The sequence below is a fragment of the Hyperolius riggenbachi genome, chromosome 2, assembly GCF_040937935.1.
Source record: "Hyperolius riggenbachi isolate aHypRig1 chromosome 2, aHypRig1.pri, whole genome shotgun sequence".
Taxonomy (NCBI): domain Eukaryota; kingdom Metazoa; phylum Chordata; class Amphibia; order Anura; family Hyperoliidae; genus Hyperolius; species Hyperolius riggenbachi.
The window spans coordinates 181589942-181599669 of record NC_090647.1 but is presented as its reverse complement, the minus strand read 5'-3'; the positions used below and the strand labels follow the sequence as shown (position 1 = coordinate 181599669).

The 9728-nt window shown below is 42.4% G+C and overlaps 1 long non-coding RNA gene across 1 annotated transcript in view; it reads right to left on the bottom strand.

The window, feature by feature from the left end:
* Positions 1-534: 534 nt before the first annotated feature.
* The window catches only part of LOC137544170 (uncharacterized), a 29867-nt gene continuing 20673 nt past the window's right edge, over positions 535-9728 (bottom strand). The window contains exon 3 of the long non-coding RNA XR_011025757.1: positions 535-626. This is a non-coding gene — a long non-coding RNA (uncharacterized lncRNA). The remainder of the gene's footprint in view (positions 627-9728) is intronic.

The following is a 9728-nucleotide window of genomic DNA, read 5'->3' as shown; positions in this document are numbered from 1 at the left end:
AAATCATTCATTGTGATGATCCGGATGATTCAACTCACAAAAAAGGTCTGGATCCAAGAACCGTATCGTTCATGATCCGCACAACACTATCGGCTCCTCCAAGTGCAGTGAATATTAATCAGCCATGTGGCTAGGAACAAAAGGACTCTCCCCTTACTGAGCATGTGCAAGCAGTGCAATGCAGCAAAGTACCAGTATAAGGCATAGCATGCTGCACTTTCCCAGAACGTGCAGCGTTACAATGTAACGCAACGTGGACACTGTGAACAGCACATTGATTTTTCAGTGCTGTGAGTTGTGCTGCGTTACAGGCTGCTGTAATGTGGCACTTTAACGTCCAACTGTGAAACCAGCCTTATTGTTAAGCAATGCACTTTTTAACTTTAGGTATTATTTTCTTCCATCTTTATTTTAAAAACAATCTCACATTCTTTTTTAGTGGATCGGTCTCAGGCACGCAGGCGGTCCCGTTCAGCCTCTGCTCCTCCCTCTTCCCGCAATGTCGTGGACCCCAGTGATGATCCTGCTGCTGCTGCCCCCCCCCCTGCAGATGATGAGGCTGGACCCAGCCAAAGGCCCCGAAGCCGGCAGCGTGGGCGAAGGCGCTCCCGGAGCCGTTCTGTGGCCTGTAAGTTTTTTTTAACAAAGTTGCAACATTAGTCAGATGAAAGTGGTACGTCTCTAAGGAGATTAGTACATAATGGATTTTTTGCACAGAACACTTTAATTAATGTTTTTTCTGTCCTAAAAAAAAAAAAAATGGAATGATACTATGTTTTCTTTTTATCTTAGCCTCTAGCTCTGTGCGACTGCGCAGACGCAGGCCAAGGCGAGAATCTCCCGGCAGGCCAGAACCTCGTTCCAGTGGAACTGCTGCTGAGTGTAAGTAAAACATTTTTTGGTTGAAAAAAAAAACATGCAAGACGGAATGTATCCACAGCTATATTACGGTTCTAATTGAACACTTTTTTATGGGGGGGGGAGGAGGTGTAATATAAGTTGTTCCTAGTGCTTCTTCTGGGCAGTGACCAGTTTGTTTTCTTTTCATGGATGTTTGTAAAAATCGATCTTGTTTACAACTGGTGTTATCCAGGGAACTAATGGGATGAAGTAAATGCGATAGTAACTGATGTTGTGGAGGTTCTTTGAGAATGGTTATTTGAGTAATGTGTTATTGCTAATGTTTATTATCTACATAGCGCCGACATCTTTCTCTGCGCTGCACAGAGTATATTTTGTTTTCACTTAACTGTCACTTTAGGTGCACACACAATGTAATCCATCCAAAAGTCCTATGTCTATATTGCCCTCAATTCCACTACCTTTATCAAACAGTTTACACAGTGTGTCATAAATAATGTAACGCATGGGTATCATCAAATTTAGATTTCGCAAAAGTGTTATCGATTGGATGTATATAAAGTTTCATCTAGAAAACATTCAATAAATATGTAAAAACGTACTTAATGCAAAAGTAGATTTTGCTTGTTCGTTACATTATTACACCCTTTAAAAAGTGTTTGATGCAGCTTATTGATTTGGAGACATTGTGTAGTGTATGTATCGTATCGTACTCTAGGGTCTATTCAGGGTGATTCCAAGCCTAGTATAGTAGTTGTAGATCTTTTGGATGTGGGCGGAAGAATGAGTGCTAGGGGGAAAACAATGCAGACAGAAGGAAAAACTTAAGGGACCACTATCGTGAAAAAAGTAGGCAGTTAAAATGGGACAGCTGACAGGTTTTGGGTCATTCCATCTTTTTAAGGGGTTTTTTTATGGCTTTCTTTGTTTTCGACAGCATTTCCTGAACAGTTGCGAAATCTAACTGACATAATAGTGTGCAAGTGATTAGGGAGGCCGTCTGGTATCTTGATATTTTGTCAGTTAAACAGCAATTCAGGAAATAATGTTCAAAACAAAGCAAACCCTTGAAATACCCTATGAGGAGATGGATTGTCCCAAAATCTGTCGGTTATGTCAAATTCTAAATGCCTACTTTTTTTTGTGCGCTAGTGGTCCTTTAAGAACTCCATCCCGATGTTGAAGGGATTGGAATCGTTGCAAAGCAAGAGCACTAACCCACCCACCACACCACTACATCCCCCTGCTTCCAAATTAGAATACTTCTTACAGTCAGTGATTATGTCCATAATAAAAATAGTGTATTGTCACGATCGGTGTAGCAGAGAGGGTCTGATTCTCGGTGATCTAGAGTATCACTGGGAATACAGATATATACCCGATTATTGATGATCTGCAGTATCACCGATAATCCAATATAACGCTAACCTCTGAACACCATAGTAGTGTGAGTGCTTGGTGCAACAGTAATACCCTGAGGACTAAGCCTTAGAAACAAGTGCCGTACAGTATGAAGTACTGCAGCAATATAGATTCCTTCCAAATACCTGGACTCTCCCGGGGGAGGAGTCAGGCGAAGCGTAGGAAGGACAGAACGTGAGTGACACCTAGGAGAGGGTGTCACTAACACACCTGGGAACTGCCTCTAACAGTAAGATCAGTTCTCGAAGTCGGGCAAGCCAGGTCGTAACACACGGACAGATACAGTACATATTCAGAAAGCAGTGGCGGAGTCTAATAAACAAGCAGGGTATGGCAACAGGGTATCAGAAATATCGGGGTACAGAATCAGGAATCAGATGCATGGTCTAAGAGCGAGCCGAGGTTCGGCAACAGGGTATCAGAATGACAAGGTAAAAAATCAGAATACAGAAGAATAGTAACAAGCTTGGGGAACCTGAGGAGCGGGTTCCCAATGAATACAGGATGGGCCCTGAAGCAGCAAATACAGAGCTGGCCCTGTGGAGCAGGTGACCAGCAAATACAGAGCTGGCCCTGGGGAGCAGGTGCCCAGCACATGCAGAGCTGGCCCTGTGAAGCAGGTGCCCAGCACATACAGAGCATGAACTATCTCCTAGCGATAGAGATAGTTCTCAGGGTCAGGATGGCCAGGTCGGCAACTCACAGACAAACAAAGTACAGGATCAGAAGACAGAGGCAGAGCCAGGGGCTAGCGGAGTTCGGCAAGGGAGTATCAGAAAGGCAAGGTACAGAATCAGATATCTGGAGAGTAGTCGGACAGGCAGAAAGTCATAACAGATAATCACAATCAAACTAGTACTTTAGACTATCAACAGAATCAAGCTAAGTGTAGGATTACAGCTCCAGCTGGTCCCGGGACACTTTCGGATCTAACTAAGGTCTGAGTGCCACCACATAGTGATCGCAACGACAGGCAACCAGCAACTGACTAAGCAGCAGAATATATAGTTGCTGGACTCTGCTGCCCCGCCCGAACCATTCAGCTAATCATGAGTCCTGCAGGAGTCAGCTGACACTTCCCCTGCTGGAATAAAGGTCCTGCATTCAGGCCCGCGCGTGCATAGCTCTCCATCTGTCTAGGTGCACTAACAGACCCAGCCACACCAAGCACACGCCGCCGCATGCAAGCAGCTGCTTTGCTGTCAGGACATGCGGGGGCTTTTCCGCGTTCCACCACACAACCAGATGCGTGCAACCGTCGCAGAAGACGCGGAGTCAGCCGCCTAGCTCTTGGCAAATGCGGTGGCTTTTCCGCGTTTCCTCACATGTATCATCCGTAAATGTAATGTAAGCACAAGCTTTAATTTCACAACTTGAAAGGACGCTTCATTCCAATTAGGCCGTAAATAAATGTACATAATGGGGCAACATATCACTTGAGGAAATGTTGACAAGCTGCAGTACTATCCATGTGTGGAATGGTAGTTTAAAGTTATTTCACATCCATTGTAGCCACAACAATTTCAAATAAATGTTTGTGTTTCTTTTTTGTATTGCAAGACACTACTTTTGGCAGTCATATTTCAGTACTCTTTCTTTAATTTTGGTAAAACAAGGTTTTTTTATTTTAAATCTGGATGATACCAATCATTGGTAAACGTAGACATGAGTAAACAGTCAACTTTTGGCTTATAAACAGCTTTCGTCGGACTGCTTCTTGACCAAAAATGAAAAACACACTTTATGTACACTGACATACAGAGGTGAATAATTTTTCTTCTAAACATAAATGTATTTTTACATGAATTAACTGTTACTCAGTACAATTTTCCTTGCCTCTGGGCTAAATTGATAACTACTAGTCACATGCACCATTAATTGTAAGCTAAAAAGAATTCTTTCATCTCAAACCAGCATATGCAAAAAAAAAAAAAAAAAGTTAACACCGTCAAACACAGCATATGACACAAAAAATTAATGGAAAAATAAAACAAAAACTTTTTTTTTCAACATGTAAACCCATTGTACAAGCAAGCGAAATTGTAAACAAGAGTCCTGGTTTTAACCATGTTGTACAGATTTGATCCAATGTATAAACTTTTTCTATTTTGTACATCTCATTTATTTCCGTTTTGAAGCCACCCATTAATATAGTCAATGTCTATGTTTGTAAGCCGTGTTTTCACTGTTGGTCAGGGAAAAGTGCAAGGAAAGCTTTATATAATCTGATGAACCAATGATTACTTTTCTCCAATGTAGCCAATAAATGCTATCATCCTGTTTCCAAACTCCTTGGTTTTATGGCTAATACGGCCACACTCTACTGTATAAACTTTTATTATACGTTATTGTCCAATGTCCATGTATAGTGTAATTTTTTAATTTTGTAAATCTTGTTATTTACAGCTTCTCAACTTCTCACTGCCCGGGTTGATGCACTAGAGCAGCAAGTTACAGTTCTGCAATCTGAAGTACAGCAGCAGCGGGCAGAATATGAAGTGCGCCTCCAGTAGCAACAAGCTGCTTCTCAGCAGCAGATACAGCAACTACAAGAACTGCTGGAGGCGCAAATAGAGGACCAGCGGCAGAGGATTCTGGCCCTCAGGGAGGAGGGAGAACGGCTCCATGAATACTTCGCCCAGGTTGCCGGGAGAAGGAGGATGTAACACCTCGATATGTTTTGTTTAAAACCATTCCATTGTTGGCTTGTTGCCCTGGCTTTATGTTTATGGCCGTTTTTCCTGTTGGAAGGTGAACCTCCACCACAGTCTCAAGTTTTTTGCAGTCTCCAAGAGGACTTCTTCCAAGATTGCCCTGTATTTGGCTCCATCTATCTTCCCATCAACTCTAACCAGCTTTCCTGTCCCTGCTGAAGAGATGCCTCCACCGAGCATGATGCTGCCACCACCATATTTGACAGTGGGGATGGTGTGTTCGGCCTGATGTGCAGCGTTAGTTTTCCACCACACATGGCGTTTTGCATTTTGGCACCTTCTTCCACATGTTTGCTGTGTCCCCCACATGGCTTGTGGGCTGTGGCAAACTGCAAAGGGGACTTCTTATGCTTTTCTGTTAAAGGGGAACTTCAGCCTAAACAAACATACTGTCATTAAGTTACATTAGTTATGTTAATTAGAATAGATGGTTAATATAATTTTTTACCCACTCTGTTTTAAAATAACAGGCAAATGTTTGTAATTCATGGGGGCTGCCATCTTTGTCATGGGGGCAGCCATCTTTTTGGTTGAAAGGAGGTGACAAGAAGCATGAGACACAGTTCCAACTGTCCTGTGTCCTGATAACCTCTCCCAGCTGCACACGCTAGGCTTCAAATGTCAAATTCAAAATGTGAAAAAAAAAATGTGCACCAAAACAGCAGAACGAGAGCAACAACATCAGAAATCCCATCATGCTTTGCACAGCATCATGGAAAAAAGCCCGGGCAGTTTTCTTCTGTGCAGCTAAAAATGAGGCTTGGATACGAGCAACAAAGTTCTGATGCTGTGAAACGGTTAAAGAAACACCAGGCCTTTTCAGTGCAGCTGAGTCGATTTTTAGTCCGGAGGTTCACTTTAACAATGCCTTCCTTCTTGTCACTTTTCCATAAAGGCCAACTTTGTGCAGCGCATGAAAAATAGTTGTCCTATGGACAGAGTCTCCCACCTGAGTTGTAGATCTCTGCAGCTCGTCAATAGTCTCCCTGGCCCTCTTGACTGCATTTCTGATCAGCACTCTCCTTGTTCGGCCTGTGAGTTTAGGTGGATGGCCTTGTCTTGGTAGGTTTAGAGTTGTGCCATACTACTTCCATTTCTGAATGATTCATTGAACAGTGCTCCGTGGGATGTTCAATGCTTTGGAAATCTTTTTGTAGCCTAAGCATGCTTTACATTTCTCAACAACTTTATCCCTGACCTGTCTGGTATGTTCTTTTGACTTCACGGTGCAGTTGCTACCGATATGCTCTTAGACAACCTCTGAGGCCATCACAGAGCAGTTGTATTTGTACTGACATAGATTACACACATGTGCACTGTAATCTCTTACCCATCCTGTTTTATAACAGCAGGCAAATGGTTTATTTCATATTGGCAGCCATCCTTTTGGTGAGGTGACAGGGGGCCAGATTTATCAAGAGTGTCTGAGACAAAATATTATTAGGTTTTTAGAAAACCGTGCTGAACTGTCTCAGACATCCTAAGAAATCGCTATTGCAGATTCCTTCTTAAACTGTAAGAAATAGAAGGAGCTAGGAATGTCAGGGACTGCAGTGTGTGAGGAAAATTGCTGTTGTTGAGGTAACCAACACACCTGATGTCAGCAAGCTCTGAGTGAGGGGGAGGAGCCCTTCCCAAATCACATCTAGCCTGCACTATCTGTAGAATTGATAATGAGCACCTCTTTGGCCTCTTGCACACTGCAAGTGATTCCGATTCAGATTCCGCTTTTTAATCAGTTTTTACCTCCGATTCAGATTCAGATTTACAGTTTGTTCCCTGCACACTGCAAATCGGAATCTGAATCGGATGCAAAAACTGATTAAAAAGCGGAATATGAATCGGAATCACTTGCAGTGTGCAAGAGGCCCTGCAGCAGTAATTGAATAGATTTGCACTTTTCTAAAAGAGACACTGAAGTGAATAAAAAATAATGATATTGTGATTTGTATGTGTAGTACAGCTAAGAAATAAAACATTAAGATCAGATACATCAGTCTAATTGTTTCCAGTACAGGAAGAGTTAAGAAACTCCATTTGTTATCTCTATGCAAAAAAGCCATTAAGCTCTACGACTTTTAAAATCGTAGTGGAGAGGGCTGTTTTCTGACTTTGATTATGTCAACTGTTATTGAACTATTTACTTTTTCTCGGCCAGAGGAGAGGACATTAGTTCACAGACTGCTCTGAAACAATAATTTCGAATGATGAGTGTTGTGTAATCTGAACCTATTATAGAATGATGCTATGGTAGAAATAACACTATATTACTTCAAGGGACTCCGAGCAGTGCGGAAACTATGGAAAGATGCCTATCATTTTAAAGCTCTCTTTCTCCCCTTTCCAATGATATATAAACCACCACCCTACGCCTTTTAGTTTTCTCTATTTTCGCAATTGAAATCAAGGCCGCGGCAATTTCAATTGCGAAAATCGTGACAACTAAAAGGCGTAGGGCGGTGGTTTATATATCATTGGAAAGAAGAGAAAGAGAGCTTTAACATGATATGCATCTTTCCATAGTTTCCACACTGCTCGGAGTCCCTTAAAAACAAAAATATGGGAATATTTTCTTTGCTGTTAATCTTCTAGTAATTATTCATAATACACAACCAAATCATTATATCATATATTTTTATTCGCTTCAGTGTCTCTTTCACTGTTGTGTAGCTCTAAAAATCCAACGCTAAACTGCCAATATTACATAGGCTTTGGGAAGTTTATTACTATCATGCAGAACTGTTCCTCTGCTCGAACAGTTGTAGAAGAAAAACCTGTCGGTAATGTTTTGACAAATCTGGCCCAGGGAGTATGACATACAGCGCCAACTGTCCTGTGTCCTGGTCACCCCTCCAAGATGATAGGCAACCTGAACAACAACATAGGAAATCCCATCATGCTTTGTAGGTCTCTCCAAACATAATTATCACAAATTCTTTGTGTTGTAAGAAAGCAAAGTTTTATTTTTGTTGTATGTTTTGTAATTTTTTTACCTTTTTTAAAAAAAGTTTAACCCACTTATTGCAAATTGCAATAAAAGTTTAAAAAAACCTGGTCCTTGTTGTATTGTATGTATTGAACAATGTATGTCTAACTAGTTGGTGATGATAACCATCATGCTCTTGCCTGCCTGGCATTTTTTTAAGTCTGTTGTATGCACCACAACGTCCGGCAGTTGACTTGTCACAGCAGCAGAAGTAAGTATCATTAGGTTTGAGAGTCTTGACAGCAGGTAACGACAGCAGAGTAGACAGGCTCTTGCCCCTTACAGACATGGTTTGAAGGATATAACGTCCAGGAAATGGACTTGTCACAGCAGTAGTAAGTATCATTAGGTTTTAGAGTCTTGAGACAGCAGGTAATGGCAGCAGAGTAGACAGGCCCTTGCCCCTTAGGGACCTGTGTTGAAGGATATAAAGTCCAGGAAATGGACTTGTCACAGCAGTAGTAAGTATCATTAGGTTTTAGAGTCTTGAGACAGCAGGTAACGGCAGCAGAGTAGACAGGCCCTTGCCCTTTAGAGACATGGTTTGAAGGATATAACGTCCAGGAAATGGACTTGTCACAGCAGTAGTAAGTATCATTAGGTTTTAGAGTCTTGAGACAGCAGGTAACGGCAGCAGAGTAGACAGGCCCTTGCCCCTTAGGGACCTGTGTTGAAGGATATAAAGTCCAGGAAATGGACTTGTCACAGCAGTAGTAAGTATCATTAGGTTTTAGAGTCTTGAGACAGCAGGTAACGGCAGCAGAGTAGACAGGCCCTTGCCCTTTAGAGACATGGTTTGAAGGATATAACGTCCAGGAAATGGACTTGTCACAGCAGTAGTAAGTATCATTAGGTTTTAGAGTCTTGAGACAGCAGGTAACGGCAGCAGAGTAGACAGGCCCTTGCCCCTTAGGGACCTGTGTTGAAGGATATAACGTCCAGGAAATGGACTTGTCACAGCAGTAGTAAGTATCATTAGGTTTTAGAGTCTTGAGACAGCAGGTAACGGCAGCAGAGTAGACAGGCCCTTGCCCTTTAGAGACATGGTTTGAAGGATATAACGTCCAGGAAATGGACTTGTCACAGCAGTAGTAAGTATCATTAGGTTTTAGAGTCTTGAGACAGCAGGTAACGGCAGCAGAGTAGACAGGCCCTTGCCCCTTAGGGACCTGTGTTGAAGGATATAACGTCCAGGAAATGGACTTGTCACAGCAGTAGTAAGTATCATTAGGTTTTAGAGTCTTGAGACAGCAGGTAACGGCAGCAGAGTAGACAGGCCCTTGCCCCTTAGGGACCTGTGTTGAAGGATATAACGTCCAGGAAATGGACTTGTCACAGCAGTAGTAAGTATCATTAGGTCTTAGAGTCTTGAGACAGCAGGTAACGGCAGCAGAGTAGACAGGCCCTTGCCCCTTAGGGACCTGTGTTGAAGGATATAAAGTCCAGGAAATGGACTTGTCACAGCAGTAGTAAGTATCATTAGTTTTTAGAGTCTTGAGACAGCAGGTAACGGCAGCAGAGTAGACAGGCCCTTGCCCCTTAGGGACCTGTGTTGAAGGATATAAAGTCCAGGAAATGGACTTGTCACAGCAGTAGTAAGTATCATTAGGTCTTAGAGTCTTGAGACAGCAGGTAACGGCAGCAGAGTAGACAGGCCCTTGCCCCTTAGGGACCTGTGTTGAAGGATATAAAGTCCAGGAAATGGACTTGTCACAGCAGTAGTAAGTATCATTAGGTTTTAGAGT